A 20,948-nucleotide genomic window follows, 5' to 3' on the forward strand; every position below is an offset into this window, starting at 1 on the left:
ACACTGGGACCTTAGGTGTTTTCCACCTCCTGAGGTTTAGCCCTTCAGGATCATTGCAGTTCTGAGTGCTGGATCTTAGGAGCCTGGGCTATCAGGGTCCAGAGTACAGCTGCACTGTGCTATGCAGCACAGTTGAATTCTCCTCCTTGGGACTTTCTGACACGTCCTGGGCTTTTTCATAGAAACCCTGTGCTCTTAAAAAAAAAAAAGGAGAGAGAGGGTGAAGGGCCCAGATGATTTTTTCTATGTTTCCGGGGTTGAAGAAGTAACTTGCTATTATTTTTCATTGTATTTCTTGATCATTATTCAGTCTGGTGTGAACTTGAGGGTTTTGTTTGAGTAGGTATATGAAAACTAGGCAGCTTACCTCCTACTCAGATCTTAGCAGGAAGTCAGTGTTTTTGTTTTTAACATGAGTGCTGTATTTTATCTTCCTTTTCTTAAAAACAACTATATTTTTTATGCCTTTTGTATTTATATCATAGTTATTTCCACACTTCTCTTACAGATTCAATCTTCCTTTGTAACAAAGAAAAACAATTTAAAAAAACAAACAATATAGAACTTGTGTCTGACACTGGATACAATTTTCTGTCCTATTAGTACCTCATCTCTCTGCCATGAGAGAGGAAGTATACTTTGTTATTTCTTCTCTGGGATCTTCATTGGTTTTTCTATTGCTCAAAGTACAACTTCCTTTTAGTAATCTTTTCATTTATATTCTTGTTGTTATTATGTAGATTTTTCTTTTGGTTTTATTTATGTCACTAATAGTAATGTATTATATCAATCACTTTTTCTACACTTATTGACATAATCATTTGCTTTTTGTGTTGTTGTTCTTGACATTAATACAATTATGGTTTTCTAATGTTAAATCATTCTTGCATTTCTAGTGTAAATCCAACTTGGTCATAATGATTTTTTAAAAATATGTTGCTATAATCTCTTTTCCGGTATTTTATTGATATCATCTGAAACAATAATTATTTGTGATACTTGTCTATAATTCTCTTTCTGCACTTTATCGTTCGTGGTGTAGGGATAACAATCATATTTGTCTCATAGAAAAAGTTTAGTGTATGCCTAATTTTTCTGTATTTTAAAAAATGTATGTAGCAGAGAATTTTGTTCTTTAAATGTTTGATAAAAATATCATTCATTCATAAATCTGTCTAGATCTGGATTTTTTAATCAGAATTTATTTATGGCTCACCCAATTTTACATTCTGAAATTATGTTATTTAGTTAACCTATTTTCTGTTACTTTAATTTTAGCATGTTATAATTTGGTAGATCTCTATTTAATTTAGATTTTAATTTTATTGCCATGTAATTTTTAAAGTTTTATTTATTTATGTTTAGTTTTCAACATTCACTTCTATAAGATTTTGAGTTATAAATTTTCTCTCCCTTTCTCCTCCTCTCTCCCCAAGAAGGCATGCAATCTGATATAGGCTATACATATGTATTCATATTAAATATATTTTCACATTAGTCATGTTGTAAAGAAGAATTAGAACCAATGGGAGAAACCACAAGAAAGAAGAAACAAAAAGAGAGAGAGAGAGCAAATGATATGCTTTGATCTGCATTCAGACTCCATAGTTCTTTTTCTGGATGTGGATAGCATTTTCCATCATGAGTCTTTTGGAGTTGTCTGAGATCCTTGTATTGCTGAGAAGAGCTAAGTCTATCAAAGTTAGTTTTCACACAATGTTGCTGTTACTGTGTACAATGTTCTCCTGGTTCTGCTCACTTCACTCAGCATCAGTTCTTGTAAGTCTTTCCAGGTTTTTCTGAAGTCCACCCACTCATCATTTTTTACAGCACAATAGTATTCCATTATATTCATATACCACAACTTGTTCAGTTACTCCTTAATTGATGTGCATCAGTTTGGTATAGTTTCTGATAATTTTCTTTATTTCCTTTCCATTTGTTATAAATTATACCTTTCTTATTTTTCATTCTTTTTGTTTGGGTTACTTTCTCGTTTTTTAAGATCAATTTTAAAAAATCAAACTACAATTTATTGATTTTGTTGCTCTTTTAAAAACAGCTCTTTATTTTACTGTTAATTTTTTTGTTCTGCTTATCCCACCTTTACACTTAAAATTTTTCTTTTATCAAGAGATCAATTTGTTGGTGTTCTAGGTTTTTTTTTTAATTATGAACTCAATTCATTAGTGTTCTCTTTTTCTCTTTTGTTAATCTAACAGATTCTCTCCACCCCCCCTTGAAGCATGTGCAGATATGCTCTGCTTTCAGCTCTATATGACTCATCAACGGATTGAATCTTCCTGAAAGGTTGCTGAACAAGAAGTTTCAATGATGCAGGGTGCTACACCTAGAAAAGAAAGATTTGGTTCTTGCCTGACACGTCTCTGGAAGATAGCTTTGGAGAAGATGAGATGCGACTCCAATCAGAGTTGGAAGAAGGAAGGCGCTTTCCTTACCTTGGCATAAAGGGGGGAGAGAGACCTTTTAACCACCACTCCTGATATGAAGCATGGACTCAGCTGGGCTTGGATCAGAGGTTCCTAGATATTTTGCTTCTTCTTCTGTTACTCCTTTGCGTTAGCACTGACCTTGTAAAGCTAGAAAGGTCCTGGACCCATTTAGCACTAACAGGTTTAGGCTTGTAATAAGGAAAGCATTGGCATAGGAAGTGTCAACATTAGAACAGGAGGCTGTCCAAAAGAAAATGCCACTTGGCTGTTTGACCAGACAATGCCAGTACAGAGGTGAAATCTAAAAGTGCTACTTAATAGCCTTGGAAATACTACTGTGTTCAAATGAGGCTTAAGTATTCACCTCTGAAGTGAAGGTACTAGCAGTAATAAGTTAGCCTGTTCTCTTTTAACAAATCTATGAATCTTTATTAGCTAATATTTCCTTTTCTGGGTGGGAACAAACTGCCTATCCATACATGAATCATGTTTGTACTTTTGGTACCATTTTTACTTTCCTCTCCTCCTTGCTAGAGAAAATCTTAGCATCTGAGGCCATAACCACAACAACTTCGTAACTGGCACCTTTCCCTAGAGTTGCCGGGATTGAGTGAATGTGAAATTGAGTCTTCTTCCCCTGTAGAAAAATCAGGCAACCCCAGAGCAGTGAATGCAATACACAACTGCAAGGCTGGGTACAGAGCTTTAAAGGAAAAGGTATCCTTAATCCCTGTGAGTTCTAGTAGTAGTTACCTCTAGCCTCTAAGCTAGATTAATACAAATGTTTTGAGATATTAAATGTCCTATAAGACCACTTTAGCCATGTCCCACATGTTTTGTATGTTAACTCATTGTTATAATTTCCTCTAATACAATTTTAAGTTTATTGTTTCTATGATTTGCTTTTTGATCAATTCATTACTTAGGATATCATTGTTTAGTCTACATGTTAGTCTGCACTTTTTGTTCTTATTTCTTTTATTAATTATTATTTTTAATACACTATAGTCTATAAAGAGAAAGCTTTCTCCATTTGTGCATGTGTTCACATGTTTTTGTTCCTTAACATGTAGTCAATTAACAGGTCTAAATTATACTAATGTAATTTTGGGTTTTTCAGTTCCAACCTAGTCTCTACTGGATATGTCAAATTGAAGATAAATAGAGTTCAATGAAGTTTTCAAATTTTTAAATAAGTAGTCATATTTCATTTTTATTAGGTTTTGAGATCTTTATTTCTAATGTAATTTTATTTCAAAATGCCTAAAACTTTGAATCTCTGTGGAGATTATTTCTCAAGTTTAAATTTGAATTAAAGCTGTCAGCAGCCAGCAAAAGGAATCTTTTACTAACATTTTAATTATTAAGTCATCCATCTTTAACCCCTGGACACTAGAGACTTGGAAGGGACTTGTCTCTGATACGTGTGTAGATGCAGAGGAGGGGGGTGGGGAGAGAAGGAAGAAAGGAAGCATCAATAGGGGAAAAAAAACAAAGACTGAGGATATGGAATCAACTCTCAAGGCCAGAATTAGAATCCAACATTTGCACTAAAATAGACATCTGAGATTCTTAACCTTCCCTACCCAAAACAGACTCAGTTCTTAGTGGGAAATAACTAAGGGAAAGTACAACCAAACTCTGCATTCCTAAGGGTACATAGATATTAATTTCTGTAATTGGACTACTTCCAAGATATACTATAACATGAATGTTTTCCATATAGTTTATTTTTAGGACTTATGGCTAAGATCACTGCTTGAATAGTGGCAGGAAGCCCACTTTCCAAACACCTATTGCAGAAAAAACTAAAAATATCATCGGAACAAATAATAATCAAGAAATTCAATGAGAAACTCTAGTAAATTATTTCAGCTATCTCAGAATTATACAAAAAGTCATCTGCAAGACCACAGGCAATAGGAAAGGAGACTCAGCCAAAAAACCAGCAAAGTATAGACAAACAAGATGGTAGTTTCTTAGAGTGAGCAGAGACAGGTCTGAGACCCTTACAGCCTGCAAGGTTCTGTATCCAGAGCTTACAAATGTGGATCACATTGGTCAGACACCCATAATATCATCCTTGGAAATAGCAAACAACACTCAGCCTGGGACACCCAAGGCCCAGAAACTCTGAGATCTACCTATAGCACTCTGTCCAGAGGAACTCCAGAGGGTCCTGAAGAACTAGAACTCTGAACCTCCAAAATCAAGGTGGGATTGGTTATAACTACCAGTGCTCTTAGCTTAAACGCGCCATGAGAGTTGGAAGAACCCAGGCAACCCAGATGGAGACCAGGCAGGGTTGACCACCCCACCCAAAGTTCACTGGAAAGTAGAACCTGACCCAGACACAAAGTCCCAATTCAGGAACTAGAGCTGGACATATGAGTAAACAGAAGAATATTATAAAGAATTATTATAGATCCTGAGAGAGCCAAATATCCAACCAAGATGAGAGTAATTATAAAAATGCAGGCAAAGAGTCAAAGAAAAAAATGATTTTCCACAAGTACTACTTTAATACCTGGAAGATATGTTACAAAATATAAAAAATGAAATAAAAGCTTTGAAGGAAATAATTATAAGGAGAATAGCTTAGAACAGGAACTTCATATGGTTACAGAATGATCGATTTAGAGCTAGAAGAGACCTTTGTGTTGTTTTTCAGTTGTTTCAATTGTGTCCAATTCTTTGTGACCCCATTTGGGGTTTTCTTGGCAAAGATACTAAAATGGTTTGTCATTTCCTTCTCCAGCTGATTTTATAGATGAGGAAACTGAGGCAAACAGAGTTAAGTGACTTGCCCGGGGTCACACAACTAGTAAGTGTCTAAAACCAGATTTGAACTCAGGAAGAAGAGTCTTCCTGACTCTAGGCCTGGCATTCTATTCATTGCACCACTAGATGTCCCTCCTTGATCATCTTTTTTTTTTTTTGGGGGTGAGGCAATTGGGGTTAAGTGACTTGCCCAGAGTCACACAGCTAGTGAATGTTATGTGTCTGAGGTCGGATTTGAACTCAGGTCCTCCTGACTTCAGGTGCTCTATCTACTGCACCACCTACCTGCCCCCTTGATCATCTTTATATGGTTCCTTATAAGGGTATTGAGATGCTGAAGCTTCTCTTCTAGAGAATTGAGTCTGAGTTATGGTAATTTCTCTCCTCCTTCTCCTCCAGCGTCTTTTAGCTTTCTGAATGTTTATCTCCATTTTAAAGGCCAAGTCCAAATGTGTAACCCAAGACCATGAACTGGCCTTATGGGCCTGGATATATCACAGTATCTTCAGTCACAAAAAAAAAAGTTTCATCCTTTGACCTCGCTAACCTGGTTAACAAGGAGTTAACCTTGACCAAGGTCCTCCTGGGCACACCCCCTATGTTTCTAGTTGTGCAAAGCTTGAAACAGTATATGTATCCAATGACTGGAGAATGACTGAGCAAATTGTGGTTCAATCCCCAGTTTCCCTCTGACAGTTGGGAGGGTCCTAAACTTCAAAGAAAGTAGTCTGTTTTTTTTCCCCTTAAACACTCTGATTCATTATGTCCCAACCCTGGAGTCTGAAGGAAAATCTCTTAAAGTTTAGTTTGGAATCATGTCTAGGCTTTCACTTAAAGGGATTAACAAGTTTCCTACCAGGAAAGTTATGCAATGTAAGAAAGTAATAGATGTCAGACATACATTATGAGAACTATTTATTTTCTCTGCTACAAAGGAAATACTTAAGATACAAAAGGCTCAAATGAAAAATTGACAAATACTTATATTATAAAACAGTTACTTATCATTGCTACTATATAGCACTCTTCTGGGAGATAAAGACTCCTGGGAGACCTGTGTGAGTACTGAACAGATGTTTTATTTTTATGTCAGACCTTTGAGGTCTATGCAGATCATAAGTTGGGATCTCCTAGGCAGCTATGTGGCCAAGTAGATAAAGCGCTGGGCCTGGAGTCAGGAAGATGTGAGTTCAAATTTGACTTCATACACTTATTAGCTATGTGACCCTGGGCTAGTCACTTAACCTCTATCTGCCTCAGTTTCATCATCTGTAAAATGGGGATAATAATAGGACCTATCTTCCAGGGTTGTTGTGAGGATCAATTGAGATAATATTTGTGAAGTGCTTAGCAGAGTGCCTGGCATGTAGTAGGTACTTAATGAATATTTCCTTCCTTCCTCCTGGCAAGGCAATTCATGGCTCAGGCTTTTTAAGTGCTATCATCTTAGTCCTAGTATCATTCTGGTGGAGTTCATCTCCTCCAAGAAAGTTGTTGCAGAGATCATCCCCTGAAGAGCAATTGGCACCTGGATCCAAGATCCAAGACCTGTTGTTCTCACAAGATTGCCATTTAGGAAAGAAATACTCATCACAGGATTGTAATATGACTACCTTGGCTCAGGAAAAGAAATGCAAAGAAGAAGCAGCAGCAGAAGTTGTTTTGCCTTTGAAGCCTACTGGATGAATAATTCCTCCTGACTCTGACCAATTGCCTTTGGTACAATCCTCCCTCTTCCTACCAGTCACAGGGTCCAAGGATCAGCCAGGAACCTCTGTTTATGCTTGTTCTGCAGCAAGAGGTCAGAGCGTGTGTGTATATCACCAGAACTGGTGAATTCTTAGCTCTCTCTCTACCCACCCACCACCAGCACAGGGATCCAGAAACCAGCTGAGATCCTCTGGTCACTCAAGACCCTTAACCAGAGGCCAAAGCACATACATCTGTCATCAGAAGTAACCTAGAAACATGCTTAGTCTCATAACCTCTCTCACATGAGCAGAGGACAGTAACCAGGTTCATGAAGGGCCTTGTGTTCATGGGTTAAGGATTGGTTGAAGGATAATGTTGTTAATATTAGAAGAGGTTGTTTGTACTTCATTTTCAAAGGAGACCAATGACATCACTGGGTGATGTCTTGACTTCGCATGAATGAGATTTAAGTGAGGCGTAGGTGTGCAAAGTCATCAGCTTCACTCTTTCTTCCTGAGTCATCAAAGTCCAAAGGCAGGACAAAAGTCAAGATAACTGACAATGGCCCAGGATGCAGCGGGTGACCTTGGCATCTTCTATGTCTGACCAAGCTCTAAGCACTCCACAGCACCTGCTTCAGCCACCTTCATGGTTTTGGAACAAATTGTTCTCTTCTGCCCATTCTGCTGGGAGAAGTCTTCACATGCTTGGAGCAGACACTTTATTAACTCACTGACAGATCTGAGGCCTACTGGTTACTGTCAACCTGGTTTCACCTGTCAGCCAAGATGATTTTACCCAGGTGTGGCTGCTGCGTGCTATCACTACTTAGAGCCACAGGTAAGCATTGGGTGACAAGTGGACACCAAAGGTGGATAAGCACCACTGAGAAGAGCTCAGCAAGTTCTCACTCCAGAGGTGCTTACTCCTTCTTGAATACCCCATACACCCCAGACATTAGGTACTTGGGATACAAAGGCAGACATGAAATAGTCACTGCCTTGAAGTAGCTTATGGGAGTAAGACATGCAAACAAATATGTGAATATAAGTGTGGCCTGGTTTCCAAGCTTAAGCTGTTTTGAATATTGCATATGCAGGAGACTCCTAATTCTCCTAAAGAGAATGCTGACATTTTGCTATGTGGTTGTGTGAGGGCCAAGTTGGTTAAGTTGCTTGGAAGAGAGATACATGTAGCTCTAGATTTTCACCAAAGGCAACTCCAGAGACCAAAGAGAAACATTTTGGAAGCTGCAGATATGTAGAAGCTAACTCATTAACATGTACCTGATTTCTAACCTGTCTCCCTAGAAACTTTGGAGACTTTTCCTTTGGATAAGATTGAGGCATCTCTCTTGGTTTGAACAATATTTCCGGGAGGTAGATGGAAATAATTCTATCCTGTTACCCCTCTCAAGACTGAAGAAAAGAAGTCCTAACTTATAGGATTCCTGGGACCTACCTGACTCTTCCTGGCATGTGGGAAGGAGTACAGGCACTACTCTCAGACTCTCCTCTTCTCCTCATGGGAATCTTGACCTCAGATCATATCTATCCATGTCTCCTGAGAGCCATGCTTCTATACATTGAGATAATCCATATGGACATGCATAGCCTACATAGGTATCACACATTTTACTATACATAATACACACAATTATATATGTGTACATATATGCAAAATTACATATATATATATATATATACACACACAAAATAATAGTTAAGGATGACAGTATTCTCCTTTTAAATTTTTTTTTGCTTTTTTGATGAGCAATCGGGGTTAAGTGACTTACCCAGGGTCACACAGCTAGTAAGTGTCAAGTGTCTGAGGCCAGATTTGAACTCAGGTCCTCCTGACTCCAAGGCCAGAGCTTTATCCACTGCACCACCTAGCTGCCCCTCTCCTTTTAAATTTAAATAGAAATAGTAAAGCTTAGTAAAGGAGCGGTTTTAGGGGAAATACAATGAGATCTCTTATGGATATGTTGAATTTGAGCTGTCTATGGAACCTCCAGATGGAGAGGTCCAGTACGCAGTTGATGGTTAGGACTAGAGATCAAGAGACAGGAGAGGGTTGGATGTATAGTGATAGGAGTTATCAACATAGAGATGATAGTTTAACCCATGGGAACCATTATATTACTGAAAGAGAATGTAGGGACAGAAGAGAAGATCCAGTAGAGAGTCATGAGACATACCCACACACAGGGAGCTGGACACTGATGATCATCCATTAATGTACCCTAAGGAATGGTAGAGTAAACAACAATGACAAATTTGGGGTGATAGATGTGACTGTGAAAACCACAGTATTTCCAAAAGAAATAACAGAGATAGGACCAGACCCCAAAACAGACAAGTAGTTACAATATCCTTCTCCTAATATAAAAAAGCTTATACTGATCTCCTTACATAAAAGATTTTATTAAAAGATCATAATAATACCTAATGTAAGCATAGCACTTTGTGGTTTGTCAAGTGCTTCCTCAGATATTATTTCATTTGATTCTCACAACAACTCTGTGAAGTACTGAAGGAAGATATGATTTCTCCCACTTTATAAATGAAACAGTAAAGAACTTTGTTGTTGTTCAGTCATTTTTCAGTTGTGTACGACTCTCCATGACCCCATTTGGAGTTTTCTTGACAAAGATATTGGAGTGGTTTGCCACTTCCTTCTCCTGATCATTTTACAGATGAGGAAACTGAGGCAAACAGGGTGAAGCGACTTGACCAGGGTCACACAGCTATTAAGTGTCTGAGGCCAGATTTGAACTCAAAAAGGTGAGTCTTTCTGACTCCAGGCCTGGCACTCTATCCACTGTACCACCTAGCTTCCCTTAAGAACAAGAGAGATTAAATGACTAACCCAGGGTAACACAGATACTTAATGGCAGATATAGGACTAAGACCATGGTCTCCTGATATTTAGGATAATACTATTTCTATCACATCTACTTTTTCTACAATTCAATTCAATAAACATTTATTAAACATTTATTAAGTATTTATCATGTACCAGGTACTATGCTAAGAGCTGGATGGCAAGTGTGTGTGTGTGTGTGTGTGTGTGGAGCAACACACAAAAAGAAGCTAGAAAACCAGGGGTGGGGAGGGAAGATACCAGGAGATACTCAGTGAGGGGGCATCTTGTCCTGTGTAGTTGAAACCAAGCAGAGATGCAAACGGAAAGTGGAGGGAACTGCAAAATTCAGATTCTGCCTTCTGTAAAGGAAGACTTTTCCTCCAGCTCTCCAATCAGAGTGGGGAGGAAGTTCAGGGAGGTGGGAAGGTGCTGAGAACATACAAAGCCTGGGACCTTAAGGCCACATATGGCCTTCTAGATCCTTGGTGTGGCCTTTTAACTGAGTCCCAGTTTTACAGAACAAATCTTTTTATTAAGGGGATTTGTTCTGTGAAGTTTGGATTCAGTCAAAGGGCTACACTTGAGGGCCTATACCTGGTCTAGACAATTAACAAAACAAGAAACCAAGCCCTGATTTGTAGTATTTGCTAATTTCCAGGGTGTAAATGCTGACATTGAAAAATGTAATAATTAGTTCTTGGGAATCAGTATGAACAGGCTCAAGTACACCCCTGCAAGAGATCCTGGTAATATAGTTCTCCTAGGCTATTTGGTATGGAAGACAAACACTGTATTTGGAGTCAGGGGACTTGGGTTTGAATCCTGACTACTTTTTGTCCTCTGTCACTTTCCTGATGACTGGACAGTTTGTCCAGAATTCCCATGTCTCTCAAGGCACTCTTCCCTATGAGCAGAGCCAAAGATGGATCACATACAAAATGAGGGGGCTGGACTAGTTAATCTCCTAGGTCCCTTCCAGCTCTAAATGTGATGATCCTAAGATAATAGTTGGAAAAACAGCCTCTCTGTACACCTATGTTTTTTAGCCTAGTTCATCTGCCATTGTCTTCCTTTATAATGTGAAATATTTTAATATTTTTTAAAAATTCTAATTTCCCAGCAAAGAAAAACATTCTGTACAAGACTGAGGGGGGAGTGTATATGGGTGGGAGGAGTGTAGAGTTGATCCCTTGAATAAGGAGAAACCTTCCTTCAAGGACATAATCATATGGGAACATTTGGTGGGTCACTGACCTATATGGGGACCCCCTTTACCTTGACTGAAAGTTACTTCCACCTAGTTATTTACAAGGTAGAGAGGAGACAGCATTTATGAAGCAATATCTTCTGACTGCTGCCTCTAGGGAGGGAAGGGGGACTCATTTTCTACTGAGGGGAGAAAGAAGTCCTTAGATATACCTGCATTCCTATATCATGGCTGACTGAGCTGTCATCTAGTATCAGTCTAGCCAGCAATCTCACATAACAACAACATTGAGTGTCAAAAGGGAACACTCAGTGAAATGTTAGAAAATTTGAAAAGGTCTTAGCTTTGGTAATCCATTTCCTCCTACTGCTCCCTACTCTTTTGTTAACTCGGTTTATCATTGTATGGTAGAAAGAAAATTTAATTTGGAGTCAGAAGGGGAGGGAGGAGGGTTTAAGAATTTATTACTCACCTACTATGTGCCAGGCACTGTGCTAAGTGCTTTATAAACATCATCTCACTTGATTCTCACAACTCTGTGAGGTGCTATTATTATTCCCATTTTACAGTTGAGGAAACTGAGTCAGATAGAGGTTAAATGACTTGTCTATGGTCATGCATCTAGTAAATGTCTGAGGGTGGATTTGAACTCAAGTTCCTGACTCAGTCCCAGTAGTCTATTCACCTTCTAGGTTCCAATCCCAGCTCTGCTGATATATGAAATATATCATAGGAAATATATGACATAGGAAAATGCATAGCATCTAGGCAGATGTTACCTTATTATATCTGTCTCTAACTTCAAGCCTCTTTATGGTTGAGGCAAAATTCACTTTACTGGAAACATTTGGGTAACAAAGCTGATTATATTACAATTTCTGCACTGGATGGATGGATAGGTATTGAAAAAGGAAGTTGAGGAAAGAGTTGACTTTTTGGTGGGATTTCCAATAGCCTGGGTCCTGTGTTCCAAAATGCCTGTACAGCCAATGACTTCTCGATATCATCCTCTGCCACAACTCAATCCTCCCTGTGCTCCTGAAAAGCATGCTAGAAATGTCATTCTTACTCTAACCTCTGAAATGCAGACACTCAGAATTTCATCTCCCAATTTTGAGACAGCTTCTTCCTTTCAAACAAATTGCTTAGAGTGTGACTCAGTCTTTAACACAATGGATTTGATTGATCCAACAAGTGCAGTATGTCCTATTGACATGTAGTTCTAACTGAATGATTCAATCAAAAGTGTTCTCATCGAGTCAAGTCACCAGTCAAAATAGGTTTGTTTCAACCTAGTTCTTAAAACATGTTCCCTTTGTAATAGGGAAATGAGCATTTGCTAGCCCAACAAAATTGCTAACAGCAGCCAGTAGTTAACAGTAGTAATATCCTTTCATTTCTAGTGTTTCTGGTGATAACCCAAAGTATCTCTGAGTTTCAGGGTAATTTGCCATGGTACCAGCAAGAGCTAGGGATCTGGGGATGAACAGTAGGAAAGATAAATGGGAATATGGAGTGTTTTCCCCAGCCTCAAAATGACTCAGTGAGAAGTAGTGGGTTCTTGCTACTACTAGGCAATCCTACTATACTTTGCTTATCAACTCACTATCACACTCTCCACAGGGGCTCTTCCAAACCTTTTCATCCTCCAACCTCTCATGGCTCCTTCTCCCAACACTCTCTCAGATGAGAACCTTGCCTCATATTTTACAGAAACAAATTGAGGACATTCACTGTGAACTCTCTCTTCTCTCCTCTTCCTTATCTCCTATCACTCAGGTGTCTTCTGACACTCTCTCCTCCTTCACCCCTGTCTCACATGATAAAGTGGCCTTACTCCTTACCAAGGCTAACCCCTCTACTTGTACAAGTGATCCTATTCTATCTCATCTCCTCCAACAGATCATCCCCTCTGTAATCCCCACTCTCACTTATTTTCGATCCCTCCCTCCTACCAGCTTATTTCCTATTGCCCACAAACATGTCTCTTCCATCCTGAAAAAACTCTCACTTGGACTTTCCATCCTTGCTAACTCTCATTCAATATCTCTTCCACCCTTTGCAAGCTAAAATCCTCTAACTCATTACAATCTGGATTTCTCATCATTCCACTGAAACTGCCTCTCCAAAGCTACTGATGATCTTTTAGTTGCTAAATCCAGTGGCCTTTTCTCAATCCTCATTCTCCTTGACTTCTCTACAGCCTTTGACACTGTTAATCATTCTGTCCTCCTTGATACTCTCTTCTCTCTAGGTTTCGGGTACATTGCTATCTTCTGGTTTTTTTCCTACCTGACTGCTCCTTTTCTATCTCCTTTGTTGGATCCTCCTCCAAATCATGCTCACTAATCATGGGAGTCCCTCAGGGGTCTGTCCTGGGCCCTCTTCTCTTTTCCTTCTATCCTACTTCACTTGGTGATCTTATCAGCTCCATGGGTTTAATTATCATCTTTATGCTGATGACCCTTAAATTTACCTTTCCTAACTCAGTTGTTCTGCTGACCTCCAAACTTACATCTCCAATTGCCTCCCAGATATCTCAAACTGGATAACCAATAGACATCTTAACTCAGTATGTTCTAAATAGAATTCATTATCTTTTGCCCTAACTTCCCACCCCTCTCCTTCCTTCCTTTTTATTGTAGATGGCAACACCATCCTCAAGCTCACAACCTTGGAGTCATCTAGGATTCTTCATTATCCCTCACCTTTCTTATCCAAGCTGTTGCTAAGGAAGGCTTGTGGATTTACGTTTGCAACAGCATCTCTAGAATATGCCCCCTTCTTTCCTCTGACACTGCCACCACTGTAATGTCCTCATCACTTCAAGCCTGGATTGCTGCAATAGCCTGATGGTGTCTGCTTTTCAACTCCAATCCATTCTCCATTGAGCCATTAAAGTGGTTTTTTCCAAAGTGCAGTTCTGACCACATCCTCAATAAACTCCAGTGGCTTCCTGTTGCCTCCAGGAGCAAATACAAAATGCTCTATTTGGCATTCAAAATCCTTCATAACCTAGTCCTCTACTACTGGTCCAGTCTTCTCATATCTTACTTCCCCTCGTTTACTAGTCAGTCCAGTGGCATTGGCCTCCTGGTTGTTTCATGAACAAGACACCTCATTTCTTGGCTCTAGGCATTCTCTCTGACTATGCCCTATGCCTGGAATCTTCTCTTCTCAATTCTGCCTATTGACTTCCCTGGCTTCCTTAAGTCCCAACTAAAATTCCACCTTCTACAGGAAGCCTTCCCTCACCCCTCTTAAGTCCAGTGCTTTTCCTCTTTTAATTATTTCCTATTTATCCTGTATATAGCTTGCTTTATATATATTTGTTTACCTGTTGTTTCCCCCTTTAGATGGTAAGCTACTTGAGGACAGGCACTTTTGCCTCTTTTTTTATCCCCTATATGTGCCTGGTATATAGTAAGTGCTTAATAAATGCTGATTCATTGATCGACTGATTATGGGAAATACCTGAGCTCTGAGGCAAGGAAGAGGTCAATAAAACCAAGCCACCCTAAATTAGTTAGGTATGAGAACCAGCGACCTCTGATTGAGATGGATGAGTCATTAGACCTACAAAGCTGCCTTGAAGGTCTTTTAGGTACTATCCTGTTAAAGTCACTGATGTAACTAACAAAGAAGTAGACATATCCTGAACAGTCTCATTCTAAAAGACTTGTAGCAGTCTGCCAAGCAAGCAGCAATAGGGAGAAAGATCTCAACTATGAGAGGGAAAGATCAGGCAACACTAAATTTCATGCTGGGAAGAGAGAGCTCTTTAGGTAAAAGAGGGGGACTCAGTCTTTTCTGACACTGTAAGTCCCCTGGACATAAAGGACTGAGGGGAGGACTTTGACTTTTCTCTTTCCTCAGTCCTAGGTAGAGTAGTATGAATATAGTTAATTCAGAATTGGGCAGAGGCTTTGTATTAGTAGCAAACACACACACACACACACACACACACACACACACATACACACAAACCCATGTAGGGCTTACCTCTAACATCAGGCTTACTGAACTTTCAGAGCCCTCAAGTAACTCTCTAAGACTGTAAGTGATAGAGAAAGTTCTAATCTGCTTGGAAGAGGAAGTTCCTCTCCATCACCTCTCTGTACCAATGAAATCATAGGCTGTAGGTAGTCAAAAGCAATATGGAAGCCATCTCTTAATTGCCTATAGCCATGAGCTATATCAAGGTATTAGGAAGGATAGGTTCAAAAACGACCTGAGTGGTCTGGAATGGACTATCCAAAAAGTCTGGGCCCTTACAAAAAAATATGTTATATTTGAGGACATTGTGGAGATTCAGTGCATAGCACTGGGAGAGTCAATGAAGAACTATGGGTAGAGCGCAGGGCCTGGAGTCAGGAGGATTTATCTTCCTGAGTTCAAATCTGGCCTCAGACACTTATTAGTGTAATCCTGGGCAAGTCACGTCACCCTGTTTACCTCAGTTTCTTCATCTGTAAAATGAGTTGGAGAAGGAAATGGTAAACCACTCCAGGATCTCTGTCAAGAAAAACCCCAAATGGGGTCATAGTCATACATGATTGAAAAATGACTTAACAACATCAAGATTAGACCTTACATAACATTTTGTTTTGTGCTTCTCTAATGCATTAATCCTATAAAATGGTATATTAACATTATCTGTGTATACATCTTATCCACCAATCAAATTGTAAATGTCAGAGGCAGAGATCAAGTTAACTAAACTGCACCTCTCACCATTTCTAGTAAGGTGACCTGCACACAAGAAGCATGAAACTGTTTGTTGAACGGATGCCTCACAAAGTTACAGAAATCAAATGCTTCCTTCCTTGTTCAAAATGTAAAGGAGAGTTGCACATTTTGTGGATCTCCCTCTCACTGTCTGTTTATTTCATCTTCTTTTATTCCCTCTGGCTAAACTGGAAAGTCAAAATGCTTTCTCCCCATACCTCACCCCCATTAACTAGTGTGTTGATTTTTCTCTTGCTATCTAGTTTTAACCAAGCCTGGGCCCAATAAATTACAAGGGATGCAAGTTCTGCTATGATTCACCGACGGCATTTTAAAGATTTGACTCACACCATGAAAAGTTCCCTATGTCTTAGAAATGAAGAGGCAAATGGACCTTAAAAAAAAAAAAAAGCAGAATTCAGTGTCAAGAACTCTGAGCTGTGAATCATGAGACAAAACTTCTCTGACTTCCATCAAGTCTCAACTAATATTCCACCTTCTGCAAGAAGTCTTTCCCAATCTCTTTAATACTAGTGCCTTCCCTCTGTGCATCATTTCCTATTTATCTTGTACATACTTTGTTTTTACAGAGCTGTTCGCATGTTTTCTCCCTGCTTAGACCATAAGCTCTTGGTGACCAAGGGCTATCTTTTGCTATCAAATGAGATAATATTTATAAATCACTTTGTTAATCTTTTTTCTTTTTTTGGCAATTAGGCTTAAGTGACTTGCCCAGGGTCACATACCTAATAAGCGTCAAGTGTTTGGTCTGAGGCCAGATTTGAACTCAGGTCCTCCTGACTCCGGGGCCAGTGCTCTATCCACTGCGCCACCTAGTTGCCCCCACTTTGCTAATCTTGAAGGGCTATATGAATACTAGCTATTATCATTGTTTTTATTATTACTATTATTTTGTTTCTCTAAGTGGTTAGCATGAATCCTGGAACACAGAAGGTGCTTAATAAATACTATTTATTCTGGTGCTAACACTAACTTAGTATGTGGCTTTGGGCAGGTAGTTTTCCCTCTCTGGGCCTTAGGTTCTTCTATAAAACAAGCGAATAGGTTTAGATCATTGCTAAGGTTCCTTCCAGCTCTAGTGTTCTATGATTCTCTTGCCCGGTTAGGCCCCATGACTCATACTCAAGATCTGGAGCCTGAAAGGCCCACGAATAGTTTTCTGATGCATAGACAGAAAGAACTCTCCTAAGAACCTCAGGGAAGAAAAATGTGAAGAGGGTAAGAGAAATAGTGCATCAAATGGGGGCTGAATGAGCCTTATAAAAATTCATTAGCTATGGTTTTTATTCTCTGTGTCTGTCCCCAGCAGCTAGAAAATTAAGCTATGAATTTAAATTTTAAAAAATACCAGCCCTGCAGGACTCTGCTTGCTGGATGATTATTTGCTCTTTGATTCGTGACTATGATTCAGTTTCTGCCCTTCTTTTCTCCTCCTTCTGTTGTCTTCAGATAGTGCAGCTTGAGACTGAGTCATGTTTCAGGGTCTCTCAAGTTTTATTGCTCCACAAGATGCAGTGAATGATAGGAAGTCTAGGGGTTCTATCGTGCCACAAAAGCTCTGGTCTTGATTCTGTGGAGTAATTTTTATCCCAGGGTCCTTTCCTCCCATTTGGGGTGTTGCCCCTAGGACTTCAGTTTACTTCATTGCCTATATTCCAAAGGAAAGGGACATCAGTAGCTCCTTGGCTCTGCTTAATAATAATAATGATGTTAATGATAATAATAATGATAACTAACATTTATTTAAATAGCACTTGTGTGCCAGGCACTGTGATTATTGTTGTTGTTCAGTCACTTAGTTGTGTCCGACCTTTTGTGACCCCGTGGAGCACATAGAACACCAGGCCCTTCTATCCTCCGTCATGTCTCAAAGTCTGTCCAGGTTTATGTTTGTTGTTTCCATGATACTATCTAACCATCTCATTCTCTGTTGTCCCTTTTCCTTTTGCCTTCGATCTTTCCCAACATTGAGGTCTTTACTTTTGTCTTCTCATTATATGACCAAAGTATTTAAGCTTCAGCTTCAGTATTTGACCTTCCAGTGAAAGATCTGAATTAATTTCTTTAAGTATTGACCAAGTATTGATTTCTTTGCTCTCCAAGGAACTCTCAAAAGTCTTCTCTAGCACTGCAGTTCAAAAGATGAGATTTTGCTGTGCTCAGCTTTCCTTATAGTCCAACATTCATAGCCATACATTGCTACTGGAAAAACCATAGCTTTGACTATACGGACCTTGTCAGCAAAATGATGTCTCTGCTTTTTAGTATGCTGTCCAGTTTTGCCACAGCTTTCCTTCTAAGGAGCAAATGTCTTTTAATTTCACGACTGCAGTTGCCATCTGCAGTGATCTTTGAGCCCAAGAACATAATATCTGACACTGCTTCCATTTCTTCTCCCTCTATTTGCCAGAAAGTGATGGGACCAGTTGCCAAGATCTTAGTCTTTTTGATGTTAAGCTTTAAGGCAGCATTTGCACTCTCCTCTTTCACCCTCATCAAGAGGCTATCTTAATTCCTCTTCACTTTCTGCCTTCAGAGTTGTATCATCTGCATAGCTGAAATTGTTGATATTTCACCCAGCAACCTTAATTCCGTCTTTTCTCTACCCACTGCATCACCTGCCCTCTTTTGTAGGACTTCCAGGCTCATACTGCCCTTGGCATTTCTCTGCTAAGAATTTTTCCTCCCTCTTCCTTTCTGCCTCCCACTGCAACAGATCAGAACCCTTAGAGCACAAAGGCTAAAGAGTCAGGGATAATAATGCTCCATCTATTGACTTCCCACTTTACTCCTGTGTAATTAATCATCAATTCACCAACACCCACCATTAGGTATTTAAACAAGTCAGGTCCCCTTACTGAACCTCAGTTTCTTCATCTATAAAGTCAGGTGGCTGGACTAAACAATCTTTAAGGTCTATATGAATTCTAGATGGCTGTCTGTCTCACCCCAACCTGCTTATTATTTTTATTTTATTGATTTGTTTTTTGGCTGGGCAATGGGGTTAAGTGACTTGCCCAGGGTCACACAGCTAGAAAGTGTTATGTGTCTGAGGCCGGATTTGAACTCAGGTACTCCTGAATCCAGGGTCAGCGCTCTATCCACTGCACCACCTAGCTGCCCCACCCCCAACCTGCTTATTAGAAGAGGCTTCAGATTACTCCAAGAGCAATAGTTTAGGGCAACCCCATCATAGTGATGTCATTTTGGTCCTCTTCAAGAACGAAAGACAACAACCAACCAGCTTAGGGGAGAGAAAGTGATATTTGGCATAGGTTCTTGCACAGAGGAAGTACTTAATAATCTAGGAGCACTTATTAAGTACCTATGATGTGCCTATTCTAGGAATAGAAGATAGAAAGACAAAAGCAGGGACAGCTAGGTGGTGCAGTGGATAGAGTACTGGACCTGAAGTCAGGAGGACCTGAGTTCAAATCTGGCCTCAGACCAAACACTTGACACTTACTAGCTGTGTGACCCTGGGCAAGTCACTTAACCCCAGTTGCCTTTAAAAAAAAAAAGAAAAGAAAAACAAAAGCAAAACAAACCTGATCTCAAAGAGTTTACATTCTACTGAATGGAAGATCAAGCCCCTCTCATTCAAATTTGTGTCTGCCTTCTGAAAACATTAAAGGATTGATAAATAATTGGCATTTTCCTTTATTTTAGACAAAATCTGCTGCGATTCTTAATTGGTAGGTTAATTATGATAAAATTTCTGTTTTTATTTTCCTTAGCGATGAGTTTTCCTGGCATATTCCTGGTATATTAAATACCACTACAAATAAACACAATGTGCTATAGTGGAAAGGCCCTTCCCTGGCTGTGGAGTCAGAGAACATGTGTTTGAATCTTGGATCTACTTCTTACTATCTGTGTCATCTTAGGTAACTCACTCCTCCGCTTCAGGCCTAGTTTCTTCATCTGAAAAATGAGATGAGTCAATGAATAGGGATAAAAGGTCAAAATGACCATAACTCCTGAATTAACCAAACTTTCCATCTGAGTGCTGGAAAATGGTGGACAGACAAAATTGATACTTAAACAATAAGCATTTATTAAGCATAGTATATGCCTAGGTAAAGAAATTGACTTTCCCAAATTCTAACTGCTTTTTAGTGGGAGAGATGGAACTAGAATCCAGGTTTCCTGTTTCCTGGTCCAGGGTACCATTTTATTCTAAGGTGAAGTCTCAAGTTTTGTCTTCTCCAGTGGTCAGATATCTTTAATAGCTTTTGACATCTTCCCCAGATCCTTTCTGACTTACATCATCTCCCTGTAAAATCTATAAAAGGCTTCCTGTCATCCCTTCTTTTTTTCAAAGCTCAGATTCCTCCTGGAGTACCCACAAAATTCCTGGTTTTGTTTGAGGGATCCCTCTGGTTTTTAGCTTATTTGCTGAGCAAAGATGATCAGTTTACCATTCCTTCCCAATTTCCTTGGGGTTCCCTCTGATGACTCATTTTGCAGGTACTCCCAAGAGAAGGATGTTACTCTTCCCAAGTCCCCTTAATTCTTATAGTTAAAACACTGGATTACATAGCCCAAAGTACGATGAGGCAAATTCTGTCCACAAGTGAAAACATAATAATTGTTAGAATTTACATAGCTGTTTAATTCTTGAAAAGCACTTCCAAGCATTATCTCACTTGATTCCCACAACAACCCTGTGAGGTAAGTGATATTATCATCGCCATTTTACAGATGAGGAAACTAAGGCTGAGAGTGGTTAAGTGACTTGCTTAGGTTGCCAAGCTAACAAGTATTTAAGGCAGAATTTGAACTTAGGTCTCCTGATGCAAATCCAATATTCTTACTCACTATGCTACCAAGAGGCCTTTATTAAATTTTTTCTATGCCAAGAACTCAATTCAGGTCAACGAAAGGTTCCTATCAAGTGACTATTCTGTGCAAAGCACTGGGCTAAGTGCAATACACAGTTTATTAAAGACTCATCCTTTACCATCATCTCATTTACAGATGCAGTGTGGTACAAGGAGCCATCGCACAAAATTATCTCTCTCCCTCTTCTTTCGAGGATTCTTGTACGATGATGTATATGTAGGAGACACCTTGCTGGAGAGTCTTGCTTTACTGAATCAACTGCTCCCTAAAAATAACCAACAAACAATAATGGTGGTGGGATCTTGAGTCCTCTATATCATTCAGTCAGCTATTGCCTAGGCAGCTATATTGGT

General features: G+C 39.4%; 1 long non-coding RNA gene across 1 annotated transcript in view; it reads left to right on the top strand.

Moving 5' to 3' along the window:
• Positions 1 to 2,233: 2,233 nt before the first annotated feature.
• LOC114043989 overlaps positions 2,234 to 20,948 on the top strand; it is a 28,060-nt gene continuing 9,345 nt past the window's right edge. The window contains exon 1 of the long non-coding RNA XR_003569159.1: positions 2,234 to 2,539. This is a non-coding gene — a long non-coding RNA (uncharacterized LOC114043989). The remainder of the gene's footprint in view (positions 2,540 to 20,948) is intronic.

Source organism: Vombatus ursinus, unplaced genomic scaffold (assembly GCF_900497805.2).
Source record: "Vombatus ursinus unplaced genomic scaffold, bare-nosed wombat genome assembly UNPS02014770.1, whole genome shotgun sequence".
NCBI lineage: Eukaryota > Metazoa > Chordata > Mammalia > Diprotodontia > Vombatidae > Vombatus > Vombatus ursinus.